Raw genomic sequence first — 6,984 nt, 5'->3', positions numbered from 1 at the left:
TCTGTCCATTCATCCATCTGTCCATTCATCCATCCATCATTCATCCATCCTTTTATCCATTCATCCGTCTATCCATCCATTCACCTGTTGTTCCATCCATCTGTCCATTCATCCTTCCATCATCCATCCATTCACCTGTTCATCCTTCCATCCATCCATCATCCATCCACATATCTATTGATCCATTCATCCATCCATCATCTATCCATGCTTCCATTATCCATTCATGCTTCCATCATCCATCCATCCACCTGTTCATCCTTCCATCCATCCATCGTCCATCCACCCATCCATTCATCCATCCTTCCATCATCCATCCATCCTTCCATCATCCATCCTTTCTCCCATCCATCCATTCACCATTCGTCCATCCATCAATCATTCATCCATCCACCCACCAGTCTACCTATTAATCCATCCCTCCATTCATTTTTCTGTCCATTTGTTTATCTATACATTCGTCTGTCCACCATCTATGCATCCACATGTACATACATCATCTACCCTCCACCCATCCATACATTATCTACCCACCCATACATACAGACAGACATACACACATCATTCCACCCACCCACCCGCCCATCCATCCATCCATCCATTCATCCATTCATCCATCCAAGCATTAATCTATCCACATACCCATCCATCCGTCCATGTGTCTACGTCTCCTCATCCATTCATCCATCCATCCACTCATTCCTAAGCCACTGCAGAGCACCTGTGGTGTGCCTTTTCCCTCCCTCCAACTGGTTCCTTCACATCCTCCCCCAGTGGCCAGCATCTTCTCCCTGAGGGCAGAGGCGTGGCCCCTCACAGTGCACAGCACCTACTGGTATACAGCACATGCTCAAATAATGTGACCACTCAGTTAACACACAGAAGAACTTGCTCCAAGCGACATGTGGCACATCTCCTTACAAAATGAATCTATCATAGTGGCTGTTTTCAGAGGCTTTCCCAAACACAGTGTGATCTGGAACAAATTGTGAAGCCCACGAGCCTGGTGAAGCTTTCATTATTGAGCACCTGCTGTATACTTCCTTGAGCTGAGGAGAGGGATCAAGAGCTCATGGTCAAGAGGGGACCAGGCCCACCCACAAACACTGCTGCTGTGGCAGGGATGTAGCAACGCAGAAAGGAGCCAGTGGCTGGGCTCCCAGCAATCTGGGGGCCACGGAGACTGGTTTGAGTGCAGGGGGAGTGGGCTAGGGCTAGCCCTAGTGGTAGGATTCATAGGTGTCGGGCTCCTGGGCTGCAGCTGCTCAGTCACCTCCTGGCACTCAGGTGCATCAGTTCATTGTCCTCATGCCAGTGGTGGGGGCAGCCCTGATGCACAGGGTCTGAAAAATGCTCAGGTGTACCTGGAGTGTGTGAGAGGAAGGAGGCTGGCAAAGGTGCGCGTAGCCACCTCGCCAGGTGTGGGTCTTGAGGAAACTGCTGTCTCCTTTCAGGTGGCACAGAATGTGGCCCTGTACACAGGCGACCCCAGCCTGGGGCTGCAGCTGTTTGAGGCAGCCGGAGACATCTTCTTCAATGGGGCCTGGGAGCGGGAGGAAGGCATGTCCTTCTACCGGGTGAGCTGGCCTGTGGGCTGATGTGGGTGGGCCTCAGGGGGGCACCTGGAGGGCTGAGGCCTCCCACCTGGAGGCAGGGCCACCCATGCACATGATTAGTTTCCAAGTGGTCTTACCGGGAATGATATTGACCGTGCCCCTGCCCGGGACAAATGCTCAGGGCCTGGACGTGACAATGGCTCTACCCTTGTACCTGACGACCTCCAGCAACTATGAGTGGGAAATCCTGTCCCCATCTTCCAGATGAGGAAACTGAGGCTTAGAGAGGCACAGGGACATGTCAAAGGACACACAGCATGTCAGTGGGAGGCCCAGGTCTGCGTGCACCCCGAAGTGGCACGGCTTCTCCCTTCCTCTGAGCTCACGGTGTGGCTCGGCCCTGGGCACAGATAAATGTGGTGTTTTTAGAGCAGAGAGGAGTGCTGGCTCCCCCCAGTCAGACCCCCGGGGCCCAGGTGGGAGAGGCTGGTCTGAGGCTGTCGGGTGTAGCTGGATGGGCCTCGGGTGACTCTTCAGCCCCCAACTTGGGTGTCTGAACTGTGTGTTAACCCAGAGCACAGAGCTGTGTCGAGGTGCAGGGGTAGCTGGGGCGTGGGAAGCTCCAAGCACATGTTTGAGCTCTGAGGAGGGCGCTGGGCAAGGTGGGTGCTTCGGGAAACCTGGCCCCACCTGCCTGTGTGGTAGGACCTGGCCCTGCCCCTGCAGTGACTACGGGCAACCATAAGGCGGAGCTGCAGCTACAGCTGTGCTAGAAGCTGGTGGCACTCCTGGCCACACTGGAGAAGCCCCAGGAGGGCTTGGAGTTTGCCCACATGGCCCTAGCACTCAGCATCACTCTGGGTAAGTCCCCTGAGCCCCCACCCTGCCAGGACCCACACTTTGCCAGAGCCTAGCCTCCAGGTCTGCAGGCCAGGAGCTGAAACAGCTGCTGGATTTTCCTGGTCTCCTGTCCAGGCAGGCAGATCTGCCCAACTGGCTTCCTCGTCCGGCCGTGGGGCACAGCCCGGGGTCTCTCACACAGTGCAGAGCTCCCTGCCTGACTGAGCTCTGCTTCCTCTACCTGTTCCCGCTGCTGACCACAAGGGCCGCCCAGTGTGCCCTCTGCCTTCCAGACATGCCAGGCATCTCGTTGGTCCCTGTATGTGCCAGGCTGAGTGGCACATTCCCTTTCTCTTGTGCCCTTCCCACCCTTATCAACCACATGGCTCTCTGGCTGATAAAATCCAAGTTCCCCTTCCAGCAGCCTGCCCCTTAAGGCCGGGCATCCCCTGGTGCTGTGCCAGGGTTGTCTGTCCCCCTCCAGAGACAGGGAACCCTATGCAGGCCACATGCCCCAGCCCCTTGTGCCCCGTGGCCCAGTACACAGTAGGTGCGCAGCTGACTCCCCGAGGTAGGGGTCTCTGATCGTGACACACCCCAGAGGAGTTGGATGTCACGTCTGTGGGTTGCCTGGAGCCAGGGTGCCCGGGAGCACCTGGACTGCATGGCTTTTGGGCTCCCCTGGTGAAAACCAGTGAGCAAAGGCAGGTGGCTATGTGTAGGCACAGAGCTGGGCCATCCAAGTCCAACTTTACCAAAGCCTCACAGTAGACAGGGGCAGGCCTTATTAGTTCTGCTTTGCAGATGGGAAAGTGAGTCTGGGAACCTGGAAGGGAATGGCCAGAGCTGCCCAGGTGACCACAGGTGCCTGGCGGCAAGCCAGGTGTGCTGCCTGGAGTCTGCATACCTGCTCCGGAGGGGCCTGTGCCCTCCCTGCCCCAGGGAGCCACATCCTCACACCTGCCCCTTTGGCCTGTACCCCAGGGGACCGGCTGAACGAGCGCGTGGCCTACCAACGGCTGGCCACCCTGCACCACCGGCTGAGCCAAGGCAAGCTGGCGGAGCACTTCTACCTCAAGGCCCTGTAGCTCTGCCACTCGCCGCTGGAGTTCAAAAAGGAGACCCTCTACTACGTGAAGGTGTACCTGGTGCTCGGTGACATCATCTTCTATGACCTGAAGGTGGGTGGGAGGGGCAGGACTCGGGGTGTTCCCGGCCCCCTTGCAGTGGGATCTCCACCCAGAACCCAGAGGCCTGGGTTCCAGCCTTCCTTAGGAATGGCCCAGTGGCCTCCCTGGAGCTCTGCACCCAGCAGAGGAGAGGAGGAGCCGGCAAGGTTAGCAGACACAACCCAGCTCCCAAGATGGCCAGGCCCCACCCTCAGGAACTCAGTCTCAGCCAGGGAGGCTGACACATGAGTGGGCAATGGTGGCCTCTGGGTAAAGAAGGGGGATTGTAGTCAAGGTGGCCCTCCTGGAGGAGGTGACACCAAAGCTGAGTCTTGACAGTCAAGTGTCAAGTTGCATTTAAGAAAGAAGACAGGGTCGGGAGAAGGATATTTCGGAGGACGGCATCATCCTCACATTGAATCCACGTTGCAAGATCCAACCCAAATACTGGCGCCTCCTCTAGGAAGCCTGTGCAGGGTGTCAGGCTGCACTGAGCAACTCCTTCCTGGAGTCCTGAGACACCTTGAATCTTCACATGACCCAGGAAGGGTGGGGTAGGACCAGTGTCTTACCATTGGGTTCACAGACAGGGAAACCCCAGCTCAGGGCAGGTGCAGTGGGGCGGGGCCCCAGCCAGCCAGGCCGAGGACTTGCTGGGTCGGGTGTGTCTCGAGGGGAGGTGCTGTGCTCCCTCTGCCCCCAGCCCTGCAGGGGTGGAGAGCTGGGACTGGCAGACTCAGACCTGGGGTGTCTCCACCCCTCTGCCCAGCAGGCACCGCCCCTCCTCAGCATCGCACCGGCACCGTGTCAGTGCTCCTTATGGGCTGAGGGGCCAGGACGCTCCAGTCCAGGGTCCGAGATCTTGGGGGCCTTAGAACAACATGAGGAGCTGGGGCAGCCCTAAGACCCCGCCCCGTATCCCCCACCGCAGGCCTGGGGCTGCCCGGGAGGCCCCCGCCCAGTGCTGGTGACACCTGCTGGTCAGAAGTGGTCCCTGTGGCCTCCCAAGTCCCAGCCAGACAGGGAGGTGTCAGGTGTCAGGCCCAGAGGGACGCTGCTCACCGCTCAGGGGCTCGCCTGGGACCCAGGGGGACGGGCCTGCCAGAAGAGGCCTTTATCTCTCTTGGTCAAGCCTGCCGCCCACTCCGCCTGTCCAGGAGAAAGGAAAGGGCCAAGTAATACCTGAGAGGCCAAAGTCCACGGTTGGGGTCGAGGGACAGAGGGCCTCCTTCACCTCCTTCCCACGCACAGCCCTCTGGGCCTCATCGTGACTATGCTGTCAGCGCAGGCCAGCTTCCCACAGGGAGGCCCCCTTGGAATTCCGCAAGGGCGGCTGTCTTTCCAAGGCTATACCCTCCTCCTTGTATAGGAGGCTCTGGACCCAGGGCCCAGAGGAGTGGGAGAAAAAGCCGGGCTGGATGGAGCCTGGAAGGCTGGCAGAGAGGCAGGGGTAAGTGGGCATCTTTGCCAATTGCCTCTAAAATGGGGTCCCCTTTAGTCTACACGTGAGAGTGAGCCCTGGAATAGAGTGGATTATGTGTGTCCTGGCTCAGCCCGCCACTCACTAGCTGCTGCACACACTACAGGCACATGGAAATGTACACGCAAATGCACACGGGCACAGGCACACACACACACAGGCGCACACACAAGGACATACACAGGCACACAAACACGCACAGGTACATGCCCAGGCACACGCAGAGACTTATGCGTTGGCTGGCTCCTTCCTGTTTCGTTGGGAAGCCCCCACCCCTTCAGGAAGCCTTTGCCTTCCACCCCCGGCTGAGTCTGGGGCCTCCTGGGCCCCCCACAGGCTCCTGGGCTTCCCTCTGCCACAGCCCGGGCCACCCTGTGTGGTCAGTGTTCACTCCCAGGTCCCTCAGACTGGGAGCAAGGACGTTAGGCTCAGTCACGCACCCAGCACAGAGTCCAGTGTTCGGCTGGGCCGGGGGCATTGGATGAGCGGTGGCGGTGACTCGGGGCCTTCTCACGCTCCTGCTCCGTGTGTGGGGCGGGGCAGTGAGGGAATGGACTGCTGCATCTTGGACTTGGTCATTGGCCCTGGGAGCCATCTTGAGGTGGTAAAGAGGGACAGGCCAGGCATGGGTCTTAGAGAGGTTCCTTGGGTGACCCCCATGTGGAGGAGGCGCCTGGGGAGAAGCCGGGTGGGGGATGGGAGGGTGAAGGAGGAGGTCTGGGAGGCGGCATCCCAACCCAGGGATGGTGAGTCTGAGCCAAAGACGCATTGAAAATGGGAGTGGATGTCTGGGGAGTCACACTCCGTCAATATTTCAGGGAACATTGCCAGAGAGGACCCCTGTGAGATGGTTTTGTACCTGGCCTGGCCCGTGGAGGGCCTGGAAATGGTCAGCATGGACAGGGGCCAGAGGGGAGCCTGGGTCACTCAACACCGTGGCCCTGCTGTGACTTGGAGCCACGGGTCCTGCATGGAACTCTCAGAGCAGGCAGGATCTGCCCTGACCTCAGCCCATGGGGAAAGGCCACTGCCTGCAGAGAGGGTGGGACTGGGGCAGGAGGCTTGGGGTGAGTGGGGCGTAGGGACAGTCAGGAAGGCTTCCAGGGGTGTCAGGGTCGTCCCCACCTCCTGCAGCTGAGACCACAGCAGTGTCACCGGCTTCGGGGCTCATGGGGTGAGCCAATGGCTGGACATGTGGAATGACCTGGAGACAGGAACGGCCTCTGGGAAGACGGGCTCCGAGTCCCCTTTTTGCTGAGCATGGCCTGTCCCCTTCAGGACCCGTTTGATGCAGCCGGGTACTACCAGCTGGCACTGGCATCCACCGTGGACGTGGGCAACAAGAAGGCACAGCTGAAGATCTACACGCGGCTGGCCACCATCTCCCACAACTTCCTCCTGGACCGCAAGAATTCGCTCTTCTTCTACCAGAAGGCCAGGACCTTCGCCACACAGCTCAACGTCCGCAGGGTCAACCTACCTCCTCTGCCACTCTGCGGGTGGGCTCCCTTATTGGCCCCCAGCCACCCTTGCTGAGGACAGCATCCGAGGGAGTGGGTTTTGTGCAAGGAGGATGGTCTCCTGCCTCTCCTGGTGTCTCCCGTGGCTCATTTTCTGGGTAATGGAAACATGAAAGCAGGGTTCAAATAGCAATAAATTTTTTTTTGCAATAACATACCCAAGTCCCCAGGGCATCCTTCCCTGTGTGTTTCCTGGGCTGTGTCTAGGGGCCAGCTCCTTCCCTGGTGGCAGCCCTCTGATCTTGGGGATGAGAAGGACCGTGAGCCTGGGCCAGGTCACCATGAGCCTCGGTTTCCTCGGTGGCCAGAGGGGAGACGGTGGTGGAACTCCCTGGGCAGCTCCCTGTTCTCCCTGCTCAGAGCTTTTGCTGTGGGTCTCGTGCCACCGTTGCCTTTAACGTTCAGGGCACTGTGCCCAG

The 6,984-nt window shown here is 58.9% G+C and overlaps 1 long non-coding RNA gene across 2 annotated transcripts; it reads left to right on the top strand.

The window, feature by feature from the left end:
• Positions 1–593: 593 nt before the first annotated feature.
• Positions 594–6,720, top strand: LOC105499957 (uncharacterized). Of its 2 annotated transcripts, XR_011618696.1 has the most exons (3): positions 596–2,417; positions 3,381–3,577; positions 6,324–6,720. It is a non-coding gene; the product is annotated as an uncharacterized lncRNA (long non-coding RNA). The 2 variants fall into 2 exon arrangements; XR_011618695.1 differs by having other exon boundaries at positions 594–3,577.
• Positions 6,721–6,984: the final 264 nt, after the last annotated feature.

This window comes from Macaca nemestrina (assembly GCF_043159975.1).
Source record: "Macaca nemestrina isolate mMacNem1 chromosome 11 unlocalized genomic scaffold, mMacNem.hap1 SUPER_11_unloc_3, whole genome shotgun sequence".
NCBI classification, from domain to species: Eukaryota; Metazoa; Chordata; class Mammalia; order Primates; family Cercopithecidae; genus Macaca; species Macaca nemestrina.
Note: the sequence above shows the minus strand (reverse complement) of the source record. Positions and strands in the feature narration are given on the sequence as shown.